Below are 22096 nucleotides of genomic sequence, written 5' to 3' on the forward strand. Positions count from 1 at the left end.
AGGTGAAGAAAGCATTGAGAAACTCTCTCTTTTCAGTGTTGTTGGTGACTAATTCACCTCTCCCATTTAGTAGAGGCAAATGTATTCCTTCTGTTTCTTCTTGTTGTTTATGTATCTGAAGAACCCTTTCTTGTAGTTTGTGACATCTCTAGCTTTTGCTTTTCTAACTGCATCTCTGCATGCCCTGGCTATGCCCCTGTAGTTCTCAACAAGTATTCATCTGCTTTTCCATCTCAGGTATGCTTTTGGTTTTGAGTAGACTCAGAAGCTCGCACTTAAGCCATGGGGGGTGTCTTGCTCTGCCCACTTCCCTTACCTTTAAAGGGGATGAATTGTTTTTGTGCTTCCAGAAGAGCATTCTTGAAAACCTCCCAGCATTCACTAGCTCCTTTATCCTCCATGGAAGCTTCCCATGGAATCCTTCCCCACTAAGCTCTGAGCGAGCTGAAGTTGGCTCTTCTAAAATCTAAACTCTTTGCCTTAGTACTAACCTTCAGTGTGCTCAGCAGGATCCCAAAGTCCAGAACATTGTGATCACTGCAGCCAAGGCCATCACTAACCCAGATATCACAAAGCAGGGTTTCTTGGTGTGTGAACAGCAAGTCCAGCAGAGTCTCATTCCTGGTTGCCACATCTAACATTTGTATGAGGGAGCAGTCCTCTACGCATTCAAGGAACTTGATGGATTACGTGTGAGCTGCTGTATTTTCTTCCAAGAAATGTCTGGGTAGTTGAAGTCACCCATAAGAACCAGGCTCTGTTGAGCTGAAGTTTGCTTAAGTGACTCAAATATTGATTCATTGGCCTTATCATCTTGGTTTGGAGGTTGGTAGCAGATGCCTACTGTAAGATCCACCTTGGAAACAACCCCTTTGATCTTGACCCAGAGGTATTTGATAAGGCTTCCACCTTCACCATAGTTGACTTCTACTGAATATTCAAGGTTCTCCTTAACACAGAGTGCAACTTCTCCTCCTCTTCTTCCCTGCCTGTTTTTTATGAAATAGCCTATAGCCATCCATTATGATCCTACAACCATGTGAGTTGTCCCAACATGTTTCAGTTACTCCTATGATATCGTTACTTTCTGACTGGACATGAAGCTTTAGTTCCTTGTGGGGTTTTAAAAAAATATTTCAATCTAGTAACATGCCAAATTTACTTCTATTCACAAAAATCACACATCCAGTACTAGTATATTTATATAGCAACAATAAGGTCAACCAACTTATAGCGTGGATAAGAAAAAGACCTTTCTGAAGCCTACGTTATCCATTACTACAACAATTCTGAGTATAGTTCCCAACTTGAACAGTTACTTTGTTCAACACTGCTCATACAATTTCAGAGTTCATTTTATAAGCAGTCTTTAATAAAAGAACATCAATCAAGATGCAAACTTCATTGCAACCACTAATAATTATGTTTTAAAGGATTAGAAGAAGAGGCACTCAGGTATACCAGAAAAGAGGAAGGTAATGTCTCTCAGAAGACTTAAAAGGCACCTAAAAGTCTATAATAAAATTGATTACTTCAGAAGTTTTTATATTACTAAAAGATTTTAAACCACAAGCCTTAAAGTTTTATGCATATATTTGATGGCAGAAGGTTAAATGTAGTTGCAAACTCTCATGATTTTATACTCTCAAATGCAAAGGAGCCAGCTATGTAGAGACTGCTCTGAAGGATTACTATTTAACATCTACATACTAACAAAAAAGAAGCTGCCTTATACATAATTATCATAAGTAATGAACAAAAAATAAAATAAAATTAAATTAAAAAATGGGCTGTCAGTCACCTCCAGCTGCAGTTTTTATCACACTGCATATTCTATCACAGAATCACAGAATCGTCTAGGTTGGAAAGGACCTTGAAGATCATCCAGTCCAACCTTTAACCTAGCATTGGCAGTTTCCAACTACACCAGATCTCTCAGCGCTATGTCAACCCGACTCTTAAACACCTCCAGGGATGGGGACCCCACCACCTCCCTGGGCAGCCCATTCCAACACCTAATAACCCGTTCTGTAAAGAAATACTTCCTAATATCCAGTCTAAACATTCCCTGGCACAGCTTGAGGCCATTCCCTCTTGTCTTATCGCTCATTACTTTGTTAAAGAGGCTCATCCCCAGCTCTCTGCAACCTCCTTTCAGGTAGTTGTAGAGGGCAATGAGTTCTCCCCTCAGCCTCCTCTTCTCCAAACTAAACAATCCCAGTTCCCTCAGCCACTCCCCATCACACCTGTGCTCCAGACCCTGCACCAGCTTCGTTGCTCTTCTCTGGACACGCTCGAGTCATTCAATGGCCTTTTTGGAGTGAGGGGCCCAAAACTGAACACAGCCATCGAGGTGTGGCCTCACCAGTGCCGAGTACAGGGGTAAGATCCCTTCCCTGTCCCTGCTGACCACGCTATTTCTGATACAAGCCAGGATACCATTGGCCTTCTTGGCCACCTGGGCACACTGCTGGCTCATGTTCAGCCGGCTGTCAATCAACACCCCCAGGTCCCTCTCTGACTGGCAGCTCTCCAGCCACTCCTCCCCAAGCCTGTAGCACTGCTGGGGGTTGTTGTGGCCCAAGTGCAGCACCCAGCATTTGGCCTTATTGAAACTCCTACAGTTGGCCTCAGCCCATCGCTCCAGCCTGTCCAGATCTCTCTGCAAAAGTTAGCATCAGGACCAAGTAAATTCTTAGGAGGATGAAGAAAAGCCCTGATATAGAAGGAAATATTGATTGATTCTTTCATTGATTCATTGATTTGAGTTTATGCTATTCAAAAAAGGAGTGTTCATAAGCAATGTCCATGCTCCTTGGAAAATGGAGAAGTGCAAATTCTCCATTTCAAAACAGCTGTAAAGAGGCATATTTCATAAGTCAAATCTTATCTCAAGAGAGACTGTACACAGAGACATTTTAAACATTCACAAAGAAAGCAGAGCTTTCCACAGAAACCAAATTGTGCCTATTAATGAAGAAATCCTCAAAATCCCAAACATTATTTGAAAAGCACTATAGTTTTCAGAACAATCAAGCTATAGCTTGTAGTCATTTTAGAGTTAGTATTTATATGTCACTTCTGAATTTCATAAACCACAATTTCAGAGAAAAATGTGGTATGTCAGTATAGATCAGAGCAACTCCAACATTATAAGAATAAGCAAGTTTTACACATTTTCTGTATAGTATGTTTCAACAGTATAAACTGTAATAATTTTAAATGTCAATTAAGAAAAAATACTAAAAACATCTTACTCCCTAAATCCAGGAAACATTATTCACTACATGAGCTGATGGCTAGGCCATCTTAACATGTGACATCAAAGGTGAATTCCCTGTTGTCACTCACCCAAAAATCAAATTTTTACCAACTGAAGTAAAACCAGGATTTAATATCTGAAAATATCAAACACCACCATGGGATGGATGACATGTTGCAGTACACGGAAACATTCAACACCTGAGGAATCACTTAGAAATACACTGTCCAACATTCAAAAAGAAATTAAAATGGTTTCTAGAAAATAATTCTCATTTTTTATTCATATGAAGGATGGTGGACTGAAAGCTCAGCAGAGTGGTAGTTGCTGCATTTTTGCAAAGATAATTAAAAAATGGACCAGCAGGGTAAAGTTCCCCTTCACCACAGCTACAGTCAAGTGTCTCCCAGGAGTACAAACATTCAGTAATTAAGAGGGTCTAATCAGCTCCCAGGGCCCACCTCACCATTTCATTTTCTTAAGACTGCCAATAAAGATGCCAATTACAGCTAAATATAACAGAACAAGATACGCTCTTGTGAAGTACAAAGAAAGATCATAGTTGATTTCAAATTGGTCATCAAATAGCTAATAAATTGTAAAGGGCTTTCATCGCTTTGATTTTGAATACAAAAGAGTAAACTGCATAAAAAAAGCTTTCAGAGCAGTTTTACCACAACTCAGCCAACTCTGCAAAGTTTGGAGATGTGATAAATACATTATTTATTCAAAGAAGCAAACAATATTTTAAAAGATGCGTATACTAAATTTCTTAATTCTCCCCAGAATATCAGTAATGGAATCGCTAACCCATACCATCCTAAATGAAATTGTGAAAATTGAAATGAGATGATAACCACAGCATTTTGCTTTGTCTTCTCCAGTCAGCCTGGTCTGTTCTGAAAAATAAAAAACCCCACATCTTACCTGCTCTACTTATTGCCAAAAGTAATCTGTCTTTACACACTGGGCAATTAAATATTGAAAATAAAAGGTACTGACACTATTAGAGCTTTATCCCCCCGGCTGAGTAGCTGTACAAGTAATGTGCAGAGCCTGCAATTTTGCTTTTACATAAGGAAGTCGTATACCCCTTGAGGCTGCCACAGCACAGCTGCTAATTTTGAACACCTCTCTTACAACTGGATCAGTAAACTCCAAGTGGGGATGAATAAATAAGGTAGGTGGTGGATTTTAAAAGGCAAGTGAAACAAAAATAGAAGGATCTTTTTATAGTAAGAAGAGCCTGGGGGAGATCTCACCACCTCTCTTCCCTGCTGAAAAATGCTATTTGCTTTTTAATTAAAGCCTTTTCGGATTCTTTTTGCAGCCCAATTTTCTCTGAACACCAGCACGACTGTGGATATGAAAAATGCACAGAGTAATGAATTTTAGATTTGGAAGAAGTCAGCTCTAGAAATAAAAAAGGCTTCCACACGTAGCCAAGATCTGAAGGTGAAGTGATTTAATGGCTGACTCGACTCATTATAATTATCATTATTCATGTTGTGGTGCCACCCAGAGGCTCTGTGTTAGGTACCGTACTAATAATATACCTTCAACAATAAATCTGTTTGCAAAACTGTGCAAGGATTTAAGAGACCAGGCAGACTTCAGGCAAGAGCAAGAGCAGATGCATGGCAAGAAGATGGGAAATGAAGTTTCAGTAGATACCAACCAACATGTTAGCCAATATGACTTTGCTTGTTTAAACAGGAAAGTAAACTCTTCTAGGGAAAATAATCTGGCATAGGTCACTGTCCCAGGGAACAAGGAAGAGAACACACCAAGATTGACGCATCCCTCAAATATGGCAGCAAGACACTAGTATGGGATGAACTGATCCCTTACTCCTGTGTTGTGTACCTTAACGCTTGAATAGGTATGGCAGAAAAAGCACAGAAAGAAGGAAATACAGTACACACCAGCAAGTTAAGGAGAGGTGGTAAGTTCAAGGATGATTAGTTAGGAGCAAAAGGCAAAAAACCCAGAGAGAGCATGATGAAAGGCACTCGGAGCAAGTGAGGTTGCTGTAAACCAAATGTGAAAAGCTGGTATTAAACTGCCAGTCAGCAACATGGATAGTTTATAACAAGACAAAACAAAAGAAAGATGTATGTTAATGCTGGTGTAATCGAATGCTAAAAGGCAATTTGGCGCTTCAAGTTAAAATCTTTAGGCTTTTAATTTGTTTTAATTATTCCTTGCAAAATGACTATGCTAGGTTTTCTTCATAGGAAATTTAGCAGAACTCTTTCCTGACATCTGCCAATAACCTTTCTTTTCCAAGAAAACCCACTCTTTACGTAAATCTCTAAATTAATAATTAAAAATAATTACCTACAAATTCTGACTAGATGTACCCAAACAAGAAACATGCAGCACAGTAGTAGGATAGGGCATGGTTCAAAAATGTGTATAGAGGGGGAGGTGTCAAGTTATTGTCATCAAGAAATGGTTTTTATGATGTCTCAAACTCTACGGGTCATATCCTTCACTATGTCAATCACAGAGCTCGTGTAATCTTCTCAAAAAAATTTAGCTGTGATACAACTGACATGCAACTCAATTTTGCAAAATTGACAGAAATCTGACCCTAACCGCAACAAAAAAGGCAGTAACTTGCTATGATGCTGTGGCTGTGTCCTTGGGAGCTCTGCAAGGCTTACTTATGTTTAGTAGTTATCCTTGGACTCTCTTCAAAGGATATTCACATCTGTGACGTTGTTTGAACTTTTGTGGTAATCAGATCCAACAGAAGGAAACAATAATTACACTAAAATAATTCTAATTATTACATCAAAAAGCATGCTATTTCACAAGTACCTTGGGGCTGAGTTGTCAGAGAGGAAAGCAAAATATTCTATATTTGCCATGAGAACCTAAACTCAGCAGTAGTGATATTAATGTATATTTTCTGCTCCATTTCCTTTTAATTTATTGTTGCTCATCATTCACAAGGTTTTTTCAGTCCATATTTGTGCAATCAGAAGGCCATCAAGTACCAAAAAGTCTTTAAGAGAGCATTTAACCAGACCATCCTCTATGTTTATTAAAGACACACTTCCATTTATTCTCAATGGCACAGCGCTACCGGTTAAATAAAACATAACTGCAGCCAGTAATTCACAGTCAGCCCTGTAAGGATACAAGGTCAATTATTTCATCCTTGTAAATTAAAGGCTGAAAACAGCATACCAAATAACTAAAAGCCTAACAACAGACAGGCTGTTTTCATTACACTTCATATCAATAACAGTTGTCAAAATGAAAAGAACTGAATTCAAGCTTCATTTGCTTCCTACAACCCATTAGTAAATGTGTAAGTTTCTGTTTTGATAGGCGAGGGAAGCCTTTATAGTCTCATAAATGTAAAAATAAAAGATCTAATTTATTCACTCATCAACAATGGAGGATACAGCTTGACAAGTTTAAATGCATGAACACACACCCACCAATTAAAATGGTGAGGATGGATGATCACATAAATTTCTGCTGTACCATGTATGGCGAACTTGTGAGATTGTCATGAAAATTAGACGATCTTGATCCTGAAGAAGACATCTGCTCCATCACCTTTTCCCACAAGAGGATCTTATTGCACCTAATCATTCATGAGACACTTGTGTCTAATCAGATCTCAGACGCTTCTGTGGTAAAGCCACCACAGCCTCGCAAGACAATCTCTTCCATAACTTTGCAATAACTTGCTTGCTTTTTTTTTTTCCCCAAATACTCTCTATAAATCTCTTTTCCTGCAACTTTATTTCAACATTTGTTTTAACCACAAACACAAAATATCTGGGGTTTTTGTCCTTCTCTTCTTTAAGGCAGAGGTGGTGTGGGTAACCCCAGTAGGTGGCTCACTCACTCCCCCCTCAGTGGGAGGGGGGTAGAATCAGAAGGGTAAAAGTGAGAAAGCTCATGGGTTGAGATAAAGACAGATTAATAAGTAAAGCAAAAGCCACGCACACAAGCAAAGCAAAACAAGGAATTCATTCATTACTTTCCATCAGCAGGCTGCTGTTCATTTCCAGGAAAGCAGGGCCCCATCACATATAACAGTTACTTGGGGAGACAAACACCATTTCTCCCAAAGTCCCCCCTTTCTCCTTCTTCCCTGTTTTTATTGCTGTGCACAATGTTACATGGTCTGGGATATCCCTTGGGTCAGTTGGGGTCATCTGTCCCAGCTGTGTCCCCTCCCAACTCCTTGTGCACCCCCAGCCTCCTTGCTGGTGGGGTGGGGTGAGAAGCAGAAAAGGCCTTGACTCTGTGTAAGCTCTGCTCAGCGTAACTAAAACAGCCCTGGGTTATCAACACTGTTTTCAGCACAAATGCAAACCGTAGTGCCATACAAGCTACTATGAAGAAAATTAACTTTACCCCAGCCAAAATCAGTACAAGAGGTAACATTAGAGGGCTGTTGTGTACCACCTGGTCTTCTGTCAAGTTAAATAACCCCAATTCTCTCATTCTTCCCTCATCATGCTGTGTAGATGTCTAATCATAACCATGACTATACTCTGAATTCTCTATAATTAGTCTGTACCCTACTGGAAATGCACACTGGAGACTCAACAAAGTGCTCCCACCTAAACTTAGTAGTTTGTCCTGGTTCCTATAAGAATTCTAACATTTTTCAGTCCAGTTCTTCAAGTAATTTTGAATTTTAATTTTGTATTCTGACACACTTCCAATCTCTCCCAGCTACCTTGCATCGGCAAATTTAGTAAGAATGCCTTCTAGTCCACCACCTGGGTTGGTAATGAAAATACTAATCAGAAGCAGTCTTTGTTGAGTTCCATTCAACATATCCTTCCAGTCTCACAACGAACCACTCGACTGTTTTCTAGAGGTGGTTTTCAAACAAGTTCTGCATTCGCTCTACAGCAGAGTAATCAAAAACATGTTTCTTCATCTTAAAGTGTCATGAGAAGGAATCTCAAAAACCTTATTAAACCCCCCAAAATACATCATCTACTGATTCATCTTTCTTCGTGAGGCTTGCCACTTCCTCCTACAAAAATCAGACATTTCTTTTTGACTACTTCCTGCTCCTTGATCTTTATCCCCTTGTTTGAGGGTATTAATGCCTTTGATTATCCTTTTTTAAATCAAAGGATAATGGTTTTACTCTGTATAATAGTTCCAAATGGTGAGGTGGACATAGTAATATATCAGAACCTGTATCACTATCAGTTTGATGAGCAGCACAATACAAAATTCACTAGACGTGCCAAACAATTCCACCTGGAAAATTTAGCTGTTGGAAAGAGCAGACAAATGGCACACATTATATTCTTTACAACCCAATCATGGGAAATAGGCTTTGACCACTTTAAAGTATGAGTGCAATGCTCATTCTTGGTGGACTTCAGGTTTATGTCTCCTTTTGTGCAGTGCATTATGGCTCTGCCATATGAGACTATTTTAAAAGGACAGTAATAAATGGCTTTGTAGGAACACTGATATTTTTGTGAGTCAATGTTTCTTGTCTGCCAATGACTGTAGATCAAACCTGCTGAGTGTACAATTAACAGCCTACTTTTCCCATTATGTACCCTCACAAAAACTCAAGCTGATATAGCTGTCATAAAGAACAAACGTGATACACCATACTTGAACAAATTACTATATAAAAAGATACAGATTTATATTTTCTAAACAATCAATAGCAAAATACAGCTACCTTATCTGAAAGCAAATATGCATTAGGACAGCTGCTAAGTATTCTTTAATAATATTTCTTTTTAATGCCATATCTTAACCAGATTCTTAGTAAAAAGTACCAAATGTCTTTTAGCTGATTGGTTTGAAACGCAATATCAAAAAGAATGAGAAGCAGGAGTATTGCAAGCAGGTAGCCATATCCTAATTCAAAAACTGGGACTCTCTAGGTGAGTGCAGCTCTACATTCACTGTACAGAAAAATTAGCATAAGAATATTAAGGAGAAATGGGGAATGTGACTGCAGAATTATTTAAGAACTTCCTTCTTCCTGCCTGTACGCACATCGTCTCTATCAGCAGAGATTTATGAAAGTGCAGGGATTTTAGAAACTCCAGACTCCTTTCTGAGACAGAAATTCGGATGAAAGTGAGAAGAAAGAAAAACATTTTGTCCTGCTTTTGTAAAATACAATTCACACTTTTAAGAACTCAGTGAACAGGAATTCTTATATCTCACATCACAAGCACAGGTCTCCTTTAACACAGCTCACTCAGCAAAGCTTGCAAACCCAAAAGGAAAGGAAACTATAGCTTTTTGTTAGTGAATACTGAGCAAGGTGCTAAGAAAGAGTATCTTCAAGGCAAGAGGGTTTTTTTGATGGAAGGCTGTTCTGCACCACATTTCCCACTGCACAGGCAGGTCAGAGGAAGTCTATGAAAAGCAGGGAGTACTGGTCCCCAGTTGTGTTTTTTCCACACTTATTCCAGAGTGTTTAAAAGCATTGTAGTAGTTCTTAACATCTTCACCTTGCAACAGTAAAAATTGACAAATATTCAAGTAAAATATCAAGAAGATCGGTATATTTCACTGTAGTCATAAGAAAACACCAAATACATGAGCTGGAATTTCAGAGATTAAAACTTCACCAGGGAAACCTGGACACTTTTGATAAAAAATTTCAGAGGTCAACCATAAGAGTCCATCTTTAGAGATCTTTCTTTCTGCTCCCAATTCTTTTCTTTATCCAAAGGAAAAATTGCAGCAAAATAGAAGTAATAACAGTTTCTCATACTGCAAGAGCATTAACTACTTAACAACAATCCTTCTTTGGACTAGCAGGAAATATAAAGAATTTTATCACTCAATACTTGCTTAGGACAACCCGTGATAGTGATTTGATTCTCATACATGATGGTGTTATGTCATTGGGATGGGTGGGAAGAAAGACTTTACTGATAAACAGTTGTATTTATCATGAAATGTTTTGTGATAAAAGAAAGCAGGCCCAAAGAAAATAGATTATATCCCATCTGTTTAAAAGCATACAGTTATTATCCTACTGTAACAAATCTTGTTCAGATCCAAAAAATTACACACTTTAGCACTTCTTCCTGTGCTATAAAAATTAGTTCCAGGGGAAAAACAACTGACACAAAGTAATTTTATAACAGTGTGACATTTATAAAAAATTAATGTTTCTGCTAATTGATTGGCTGGGGGAAAATATGGAGACAACCCAGCTAAGTTTGAGTTTGATGGCAATGCTTGCAAAGAAAAAAGGCAAAAATCCGTATGTATCTGGCTCAAATTTGCTCATGTGCATCAGGTTTCATAATAAAACAAGGTTTATTCAATCACACCATCTCCAAATTGATTTGTCTCTTTCTAGTATTTTTTTTTTAAAAGTTTTTTTTATTATTTCAACCAAATTTGACAAAATGAGTAGAGCTCTTAAAAGTATAATGTTCTAAACAGCTTCTTGAAATCTGAATGCTAAAGAGCAGAGAAACTCCACCAGTTCTCACACTAAGCTAAAGGCAAGGAGAAAGCTGCCATCTTCTAGCTACTAAATCCAACACTCTTTATCCTGTTAGAAAGAACAAGATTTGCTTTAGCTTTCAACTACCCTCCTCCATCCCTGCCTACCAAAAGAAAAAAGAAATCAATCTCCCTGCATCTCTGAAATGTCAGCTCCCATTCTTGGTCAAATCTGGTTGACAAGTTTCCAAAAAAAAAAAAGGTAACCATGCTAATTTAAAAGATTTAAATATCTCTCAGCTCAATCTTTCATCTTTTTTCTTTCTTTTTCTCTTTTTTAATTCAAGCTCATCAAACTCAGTAGGAGACCATGTTTCCTTCCTTGTCATGGCCCTGGTGATTGTGAATGAATGATAAAAATGGACATAATGAAAATGTGGCGTTAAAATCTACAGTGGACAGGAGAGGGATAACATTTGGGGAGAGATTTAGCAAGGCTGCAGGGAAAAATGCATCCCCATCTTTTCTATTCTCCTCCCCTTTCCTTCATGCCCAATTAAGGAGAAAGGATGAAGTATCTCTCAGATCCATACCAGAATAGTCCCTCTGGGTAAATAATAGCAAGTCATGATCTTGAGAGGAGAAAGCTGGCCCAAGTTGGTTTACATGTGTGTCCACAGAATTTCAATAAAACATATACTGTAATTTTGGCACGTTAAGTGGATTTTAATAAAAAATACCTACAGTTTCACACTTTAAATACAACTTTTGATTTGGGTCACAATAGCTATATCTAATGGTAAGAGAGGTTTGCTCTTCACAGTACCCAGGAGTCCTGAACCTCTTACTGCCCAGACCAGCAGGCTTACTATAGCTACGGCTTTGCCCCACTACACACCGGCGTTTCTTCCCCAAAATGTGCACACCACAGTTTTGTTTCTACATGACGTTATGACATGGGCCGGAGGATATATCTCAGCATCATTTGTGCACAGCACTCTGGCATACTGTAAAATAAAGCAAAGATAACATTAAATGAAAGCAAATAAAAGCTGTTACAGGCTTCTGGTTTTGTTTTCTAAAGTGTCTGAAACTGAAATGGGAGACACCAGAGTTGGTTCAGATCTGAAACACTGTCTGAAAGTCCAGCTTATAGGCCATGGCAGCTTTTGTGTTCAATTTTACACTTTCACTCAGGGCTCAGCTGAAGAAGAAAATTAATATTTTGAAAAAGTAAAAGGAAAAAATGCTTCTTATGTCAGTTTAAAAAATCAACATATCAACATCATAAAAAAATAATATTCTAAATCTATGTTGAAGCTTCTACTTTATAACCAACAGAAAAACTAGAGGCAAGATGTGGGACCTGAAACTTTTCCTCTGCTGGCTTTCTGCCAGCTGTCTCCTCCTGTGCTGAAATTAGTGCTAACTAGATACCTTCTGTTAGTTATCAATGATACATCTTGTATATTCATTTGGGGGTTCTTTTTAAAGTATTTATTATCAATGCATTTTACTGCAATTATCTCTCTCTTATGCTTTAATTTTTTTAAAGATCTAATTTACATTGCATTTGTCATTTCATCATGACAAAATCCCATTTATTTAGACCCATATCGCTATGAACTATGATAAATAGTTCACAATAAATTTACTTAGCTAAGCTATTTTACTAAATGAATGCAATTTGGACATTTTTTAAAGAGTCTTAAAGAAAATGCTACAACTGCTCCTTACAATGGCAGTCTACAATAAGCAGGCAAATTTTTCCTGAAAGCAGAGCTTCAGACTGAGGTCACATTTGCCAATATTCTGCTTAAATCTGGGAAAGAAACCTTACAGAACTTTCTATTGATAATTTCCCTTCCATGGTGATTGATGGTGACCTTTCTGCCAATGTATGAGATACCATTTGCAGACCAGAGATTTCTTCCCTCCACATCCTACAGTAAGTTAATAATAATAATATTTTCATGTGCACTAAACACAAAGTATCCATCCACAGCATTCCATTATACTTCCCATTTCTAGCTCCAAACTGTTCCATCTTATGACATATTCTCAACTCAACAATTTTGGTTTTCCCTTTTTTTTTTTTTCCAAGGGGTTTCATGATGCTAATGAACACTTGCAAAACAAAAACCACAGGTTAAGTGTTCTCTCATACTACCAATAAATGCCAGCTTCAAGTCACTGGTTTATCATCCTGCAAAACGCTAAGGGATTATTCCAACTGAGACTACATGGGTATCTTACAAACTATTAGACTTCATACAATACACATAATAGAACATCATATTTAAACATAATAGAACATCATCTTTAAGCTCTGCTTTGTCTACACAAGCCACTTGACCCAGGATAACTAATGACTTCCAAACCTGTAGAACAGTCCCTTATTTCAGGAGCTGAGATTACCAAATGGACTGAAAAATTTGCAGGACTATATGTTTCTCCAGAAAAACTGTATCACAGGGGAAGCATCCACCAGTATTTTTAGACTGTAAAATTCATAGATTCACAGAATCATCAAGGTTGGAAAAGCCCTTGAAGATCCTCCAGTCCAACCATGAACCTCACACTGACCATTCTCAACTCCACCAGATCCCTCAGTGCTGGGTCAACCCTACTCTTCAACCCCTCAGGGATGGGGACTCCACCACCTCCCTGGGCAGCCCATTCCAACGCCCAACAACCCCTTCTGCAAAGAAATACTTCCTAAGAGCCAGTCTGACCCTGCCCTGGCACAGCTTGAGGCCATTCCCTCTTGTCCTATCACTTATTACTTGGTTCAAGAAACTCATCCCCCGTCTCTGCACCCTCCTTTCAGGGAGTTGCAGAGGGCGATGAGGTCTCCCCTCAGCCTCCTCTTCTCCAGACTAAACCCCACCAGTTCCCTCAGCCGCTCCCCATCAGACCTGTGCTCCAGACCCTGCACCTGCTTTGCTGCCCTTCTTTGGACACGCTCCAGTAATTTATCAGAATTAAAAATGTTACAAATTCATACTTCAGAAAACAGGTTGAAATTATACTCTGTTCTTTCAGGTCTTATGAAAATTGATTTTTAAATAAGAAAGCAAATATTGTTTTCTCTAAGCCATCTCACCCTTCACACAAATGACACAGTTTGCAACAGGTCTGCATGGCTGGAGCACTGCAGTAAAACTCCGGGCCTTTACTGGATATTTGGGTTTTATTAGAACTGTTAAGAACTGGACTGCTTCATAATGAAAATATGATTTCTTTATCTTGTCCCTTTCTGACAATTTAGGATGCAAAGAACATACTGTATTCTGCAATATTCCCTTTTTCTGTGCTATGCAAATTTGCCAACACATATGCAGATTCACTGCTTTCCCTTTGACATCCTATACTGATAAATGGATATGATTTTTTTTCTGCAATTACTATTTTTACAACTGTGGTTGTATTTGACATTTACTTCAAAGCCAGGGGCACTCACAGCCACCCTCTTCCATCTTATCTAGTCACAAAGCCCTGAACTGAAGGAGTTGACACGTAGCTTAGGAAAGACTGAATTAATGTATACAAGAACCACCTGCTTTGTGTCTCCAGATCTCTCTACTTACATCAGAGCCCTCGGCAACATTGCTCAACTTCAAAACTATCCATTCCCTTTGCTATCAAAATCCTCGGTAAAATACATTGGTGGTCTGAAACCAATGAATAAAAACGATTTCCATTATTAATGTATATCTCATCCATTTCTATTGCCATCAACATTTGAAGACTTTTTTTTTTCATTTTTCCCCTTACAAGAGCGTACATTTCCTAGGAGTGCAAACACTGACAAATTTAAGGTAAAAATAATAAAAAATAGATGAACACATAATATAATGGAACATTCACGGGAGGAGTACAAAAATATATTTATAATTCATTTATATTTTATGAATAGGGATATTTTGCTACTTGCTTTGGGAACCAGGACAAGCACTTGATGCCTCTTAAAACCAGCACGCATTAAATAGAGACTGAACCAGCTCCCACACTCATACTCCATCTCTTGACTTCGTAGGACCATTGCTTTTACTTCTACTGATGCTTACTGCAGGTAACATCATTTTAAGTTTCCAAAGCAAAATAGCACACACATCTTCTTAACAAACGATGCATTTTCCAGTCTAATTCTAAAATTATATTTCCCTTAATAGCAATGATTTCTTGGAATTCAGATGCGCAGATGTCTCAGTTTAGGTCTCGTATACAGCAATCCTGCAAAAAAGATTTCCTCAGAGGTCCCAAATGTTAATGGCAATTTTTAGAATTCCCCTTCCAAAGTGAAAATCATATTACTATGGCTTCACTCCAATAACATACAAGTGAAAAAAGGCAGAGTTTTTTTCCTTTTTTTATTATCTTCTTTTTTTCTTTCTCTTTTGTTTTTCCTCTTCATTTGCAGTGCTGCAGCTGCACAGCTTAGTGTGTTCAGTAAGAAACATCACAACTCTCTACATATCCCACTTTCAGACATGGGGGTCTTGCAGCAGTGTCGGTAAATCTGTTCTCCTGTACTGAAAAAAAGTGTCAGGACGTAATTGAAAGCAGAGGACCTGTCACTGACGTCAAAACTCTAGTACACAAATTCAAGAATAGGGAAGCCAGCCAGTACAGTACAGTAATCTAAACTGAGTTCATCAATATTTAGGCAATTTCTGATTTAAAAAAAAATAAAAATCTTAAAACTATTTCTGCAGACATTGCCAGAGAACTTTGTACATGTGTTGTATTATCACCTCCCTAACTGGTAATGACATTAGAATTGATCTGGGAGTGGTACAGCACTCTCTGACAGTCATGCAACTTTAAACCTGGAAAGAAGAAAAATACTCTTTTTTTCATGTTTGAAGAATTCCGCTACTTTTTACATTGCCTGTTCAAAAAAGGCCAGAGTTTGTGCCAAGCTTCCTGAGCAAGGTATATGAGTAAAATGCAGGTGTATAGGAATAATCACCACTCAAGAGATCGATCTCACAGCTGAGAAACACTCTGATGGGAAACAATTGGTTGAATATGAACCCATTAAAGATGCCACTGGCAAGACCGAGTTTCAAAGCACATGTTCATGTCACAGCTGCACACAGTGGCTTTAACCTTCAAGGGAAGGTTTAGACTAGATATTAGGAAGCATTTCTTTCCAGAAGGGGTTGTTAGGTGTTGGAATGGGCTGCCCAGGGAGGTGGTGGAGTCCCCATCCCTGGAGGTGTTTAAGAGTAGGGTTGACATAGCACTGAGGGATACGGTGTAGTTGGGAACTGTCAGTGTTAGGTTAATGGTTGGACTGGATGATCTTCAAGGTCTTTTCCAACCTAGATGATTCTGTGAATTTTGAAGAGAAACTCTGCTGCAATAACCATCCTATTTGTCCACACTGTCAAGCAGCCACACAGACGACAAGTATGCTGTTTAAAATACTGCCACTTTTATAAAGGTTTCCAGCATTTTAAGACCTTTTTCTGGGTACAGAATCACTAATAATGAACCAGAATAGGATGGTTACTTGATACCAAAATAAGACCATCTCTGCGGTCCTTCACACATTGCACTGAACATCATTGCAAGCAGCAACACCTAATGACTACCTAAAAAATTATACACCAAACATTTTGACCAAAAAACCAACAACTTCAGCCACTACCAAAGACATCTTCGAAAGAGATTAAAAAGTAACTCAAAAGTAATTGATGGATGTTTTTGTAGAAAAACTTACCATGATACTCAACTAGGATAGATCTCACTGGAGATCTTCTCTAAAGTAAGGGTTGCTTTGTACATGGGAATGGACTGAACACTGAGCCACAGAGGTACAAGAGAGAGAATAATCTTTCTTCCCTGGAAGCCTCTTCAGTCTAAATTCCTTGTCTTGGATGAAATATTACTATAGCAAATTGTAAACTTTCAATAATATGTTGTAGTAATAAAAGCCCGATTTGCTGAAAGACCCAGCAGGGAAAGCAAGAACGAACAGAATTTCAAATGCAGCCGTGAAGTGAGACAGGACACAACTCTCAGAATTTCTTGTGGAATTACCACCAATACTATATTTTCCTACAATATGAGCTGGAAATTTACTTTAAATAGAGTTCGCTCAGAACAACTAGATGAGAAAGAATGAAAACAGTTTGCAACAAGCCTTGCTGCCTTCTCCAATCATTCTTCTTTCTGTATCTCTCCCTTTTGTATCACCTTTCTGAGTGGCAACAGACTCGGTCCATTCCCATCCGAGCTATAGGGGCTGGCTGAGTTTCTCCTCCCTTTCCCAGCAGTCTCTGCATCAGTGAGGTGCCCCTCTGCCTGTCTCCCTTTGCAGGAGGAAAGTCTCCAGCTTGAACCCCTTCCTCGTTCGGAGAGGAGTAATCTTTCTCTGCCCCTTAAAGGACTCCATGTTGTTGCTCAGCTAAAACTCTTTAACCAATACTGAACAAATAACTTCATATTAGAGCTGCGTAACAGGACTGCTTTAAGATCTCCTGAACCCGTAATAAAACCAGCTATCCTCAACCATCTCTCTACTACTGGTTAATTCACTGTAGAATTGGCATCTTTGCTAGCAGCCCTCCTGGTTTTGAATTTGCAAACTATATTATGAAATCTTCAATTCCCAGTTTCTATTTGAGAACTGCACATACCAGTCTGTGATACAAATATAGTACAATACTTCATTTTATTGCAATACACATTTTTTTAATTTAGAAATGTGTTATAAAGACTCTGTGAGTCCTTCCCATTTCCTTAATTTATGTTCAAATATGTAACCGACACCCTTATTTTCTCTCTCTCACTTCATTCACAAGCATCATGAGCACATGGCACTGCAGTGTTTTGTGTGACTATCACACTAGTGTCTGAACATTGGACTTGGCTCTAGATCCAGGTGACCTAAGGAGGAAGCTGAGGTCATACCATCACTCATTAAGGTTCTGAAAAAAAATAAGATGTTTCCAAACAATTTTCTTTGAGAGCAAGATCTGGTAGGCTGCTGGTTTAACATCAGCATGTTCGGACTGCGAAACAGCTGCCTTTCACTTAACTTAAAAATTACAGGAAAAAATGGAACGTTAAATTGAAGAAAAAGTAACCTATTGCCAGTGAACAATTTACACGCTTTTGTTGTCCCCAATTTCCTGAAGTTAGGCAGGTGTCTAGACTTAAGCCCTGGACTAAACCACTAGATTCAACATTATTTGATAAATATATCAAATTTGATGAGTTTGATGGCAAAAGATAAGGAAGAAAAAATGCCAAAGGAGGCATGGTGAACTAAAAGCTAAGGTTTGGACATAGTTACCTGCTGTTTTGCTCACATGGGCAGTAGGAAGTATGGTACAGCTATACCACTTCATGCCCTTTTCACCCATATATCCCCTATACTCGAGCAGTTAGTCATGTGTGGTTTCTAACATATTTCAGGAAGAACCGATTCTTGATAATATGAGTATTTCCACTTTCAACTTCTATTCTGTCAACTCACTTCCTATGAGAGGAAGAATAGGCAAAAATGTAGACATAGAAATTATTTTTACTATGGACGCAGAAAGCAATAGTGCATAGAAGCTAAACTCTCCTAGTATGTCACGAAATAATTTGGTACAGACAGAAACAGTAAAATAAATAGCTTAAAGTAATACCTTTTGTGATAGTTTTGCTGCAGAGAGACTGCATACAGCCAACAAAAAAGCCCAAGACAATGCAAGTCATAGTGCGGCTCAGTGTGCACCAGGATAAAATGCCTGAATGAGCATCCCTAAAAAAGAAGAATTAGCTCAAGTGTGAGACTGCTTCTGGCTTTAGTTGAGATTTTATTACAGGTCTCCTTCAGGACCTGCCTCCACAGATCTGTCTCTTTCCCATTTACACGTAGGGCAGAATGAACTACACTGTCAAATAATGATTTATAAATTGGGGAACCAGTGGGAGACTTCCTAAAGGTCAATTTTCCTGCAAGAAATATAAGGGCAAAAGCAATTTTTCCAATAAAACGAGAGAAGGACTGGTCTTGTAGGATAAGGCATAGAATGAGGAGCTGGCAGATAATGACATTATTGCTGTGCTCCTGATGTCTTGGAGCAGAATTTGGGAAGTTTTTGACACAGTGTCAGAGTTTTCCCTTACAAATACCAGCAGAACCTCAGAAGGACTCGAGGTCTGGATACCCTTAGTTTATTTAGGAGGCCTATCAAGACACTGTATAACCTAAAGACTCTCTGATAATATTACACTGATGCTATACAATCATTAAATAGTTCTTACCATGAAAATTGCTGCATCATTAAAATCTCTCTGTCAAAGTGCATTCACCTTTGCTGAAAAGACCTCCACTGCATTTCTCCCAGACCAGAGTCAAAAGTCAGTTTTATTTCTTAATAGGCAGTCAGAAGTCAAAAGAGCTATGCAAGGTCTAAGGAAAAAAAAACCCTGATATTTATGGAGGCAGACACAAAAATATAAGAATTTGGTAAATTATGCAAAGTAAGGTGGTAGCAGAGCTAGGACAAGTGCTGTGGGCTCCCAGGTCTGTGCACAGGTCAAAGCATGGCAATGCCCCAAACCTGGAAGGTACGTATGGGAAGAACAGCCCACGGAGTTCAACATGAATACTTCTAGATGTAAAATTACTCACTTCCCACATACTTAGAGAACTGAAGCTTAAATTATCAGATAAGACAGTCCATTATGAAGCATTTTGTAATTAAACATGTATGCCTTTAATATCCTTTGCACAGTATGACTTACAACAATCACTACCATGTATGCTTGACACCTAGAGTAGGTAAACAACTAAAATCTAGTAAAATACACCTAAATTTGATCTATCCTGAGGAGTTATTTAGAGGGAAAATGGCCTTATTTGGTTTGCTTTCTTAGTTAGGACAGCAACTACAGTAAGGAAAAAAAAATTGGAGGGGGAGGGATGTAACAAAAAAAAAAAAAAAAAGCCAGGGGAACTTTGACTCAGTGTATGTATCACTTTACACTTTGCTTTAATAATTTTTTTAAAAAATACTTTCCTTGAGAATTACTTTGCTGAATTTAGTATTACATTTCTTACTTTCCTGTACCCACACAATGAACTGCAACAAATACTGTTGCCCACTCATTCAGCCAGAATTAGTGGGAAGTTAAATATAAAGTACATAGTGAGCAAGGAAAAATGCAGTTAATCTCCTCTTCTAAAACAAGGCTCAACTATACTAAATTGGAATGTATAACCAAAAGTAATGAAATATAAAATTGTTTAGAAAACAATCAAAATACTAAGTCATAACTATAACTATAACTGCATTAAATCTTCAAAGTACATGCTTAGAGAAGCCTTGCTGTAAAAAAAAAGATCTGGAGAGAACATATTAAGAAAAAAGTAAATCTCATATTTTAAATCATCTTTGGTAATGGATGATGGACTACTCCAATTGCTTTTCCAGCTTCACAGAATATGTCATAGAATGGTTTGCGTTGGAAGGGACCTTAAAGATCATCTAGTTCCAACCCCCCTGCCATGGGCAGGGACACCTTCCACTAGCCCAGGTTGCTCAAAGCCTCGTCCAACCTGGCCTTGAACACTGCCAGGGAGGGGGCAGCCACAGCTTCTCTGGGCAACCTGTGCCAGTGTCTCACCCCCCTCACAGTGAAGAATTTCTTCCTAATACCTAATCTGAATCTACCCTCTTTCAGTTTAAAGCCGTTACCCCCTGTCCTATCACTGCACTCCCCGATAAATAGTCCCTCCCCATCTTTCCTGTAGCCCCCTCTTTTTTTCTTTTCTTTTTTTTTTTCCCCCCAGAATCATCAAAGTTGGAAAAGACCAGTCCAACCATTAACCTCACACTGACTGTTCTCAACTACACCAGATCCCTCAGCGCTGGGTCAACCCGACTCTTAAACACCTCCAGGGATGGGGACTCCACCCTTGCCCCGGGCAGCCCATTCCAACGCCCAACAACCCCTTCGGTAAAGAAATACTTCCTAATATCCAGTCTAACCCTGCCCTGGCGCAGCTTGAGGCCATTCCCTCTTGTCCTATCGCTTGTTACTTGGTTAAAGAGACTCATCCCCCCTCTCTGCACCCTCCTTTCAGGTAGCTGTAGAGGGCGATGAGGTCTCCCCTCAGCCTCCTCTTCTCCAGACTAAACCCCCCGTTCCCTCAGCCGCTCCCCATCACACCTGTGCTCCAGACCCTTCACCAGCTCCGTTGCCCTTCTCTGGACACGCTCGAGTCATTCAATGGCCTTTTTGGAGTGAGGAGCCCAAAACTGAACACAGTCATGAAGGGGCGGCCTCACCAGTGCCGAGCACAGGGGTAAGATCCCTTCCCTGTCCCTGCTGGCCACGCTATTTCTGATACAAGCCAGGATGCCATTGGCCTTCCTGGCCACCTGGGCACACTGCTGGCTCCTGTTCAGCCGGCTGTCAATCAACACCCCCAGGTCCCTCTCTGACTGGCAGCTCTCCAGCCACTCCTCCCCAAGCCTGTAGCGCTGCTGGGGGTTGTTGTGGCTGAAGCGCAGAACAGTACTTTTTAAGTCCTGGGAGGCCACTCTAAGGTCTCCCTGGAGCCTTCTCTTCTCCAGCTGAACTCCCCCAACTCTCTCAGCCTGTCCTCACAGGGGAGGTGCTCCAGACCCCTGATCAGCTTCGTGGCCTCCTCTGGACCCACTCCAGCAGGTCCATGTCCTTCTTATATTGGTGCCCCCAGAGCTGGACACAGCACTGCAGGGGGGGTCTCACGAGAGCAGAGTAGAGGGGGAGAATCACCTCCCTCGACCTGCTTGACACACTTCTTTTGACGCAGCCCAGGATACAGTTGGCTTTCTGGGCTGCAAGCACCTAATTTCATACTCTAATGAATATTTTTATTTTCTATTTTTATGTGCAACACCATGTATTTTGATTTTGTATAAAAGGCATTGCAAAATTATTTTTTTTAAATTCTCTATGAACAAAACCATGCATAATATTCATTTAAAAGAGAGCAGTTTTTACAATACTGATAACTATTACCAGTAGAAAAAAAACATCTGCAGAAAAAAATTTCCTAGGGATTAAATGCTTGTTAATCAATTTGATTCGTATTTTTGAAAATACTTGCACGAGCCATCACATACAGATGCATTGCCAAATTGGAATAAAAAGTCAGTTAAATTCAAATGGATTTTTGCAATTAACAGCAAAGAAAATTAATCATTCCAATACATATTATCTTCAATACTGTTCAAAAATATGGACATACTCCTAATAAATTTCCACATTCCTCTCTTACTATGGGGTTTTAAGTCATGAAACTGCAATGCATAACTGAAAGTGGCCCATGAGGGAAAAATTGTTGGCACATGAAACCAAGTTATCCACAATCTCATCAACAGGCAAACGCCACAGCATTTAAAA

The 22096-nt window shown here is 39.2% G+C and overlaps 1 protein-coding gene across 3 annotated transcripts in view; it reads right to left on the reverse strand.

Moving 5' to 3' along the window:
• TRAPPC9 (trafficking protein particle complex subunit 9) overlaps window positions 1–22096 on the reverse strand; it is a 535677-nt gene that overhangs the window by 214011 nt on the left and 299570 nt on the right. The window lies entirely within an intron of this gene.

Source organism: Strix uralensis, chromosome 1, assembly GCF_047716275.1.
Source record: "Strix uralensis isolate ZFMK-TIS-50842 chromosome 1, bStrUra1, whole genome shotgun sequence".
In the NCBI taxonomy this organism is placed as follows: domain Eukaryota; kingdom Metazoa; phylum Chordata; class Aves; order Strigiformes; family Strigidae; genus Strix; species Strix uralensis.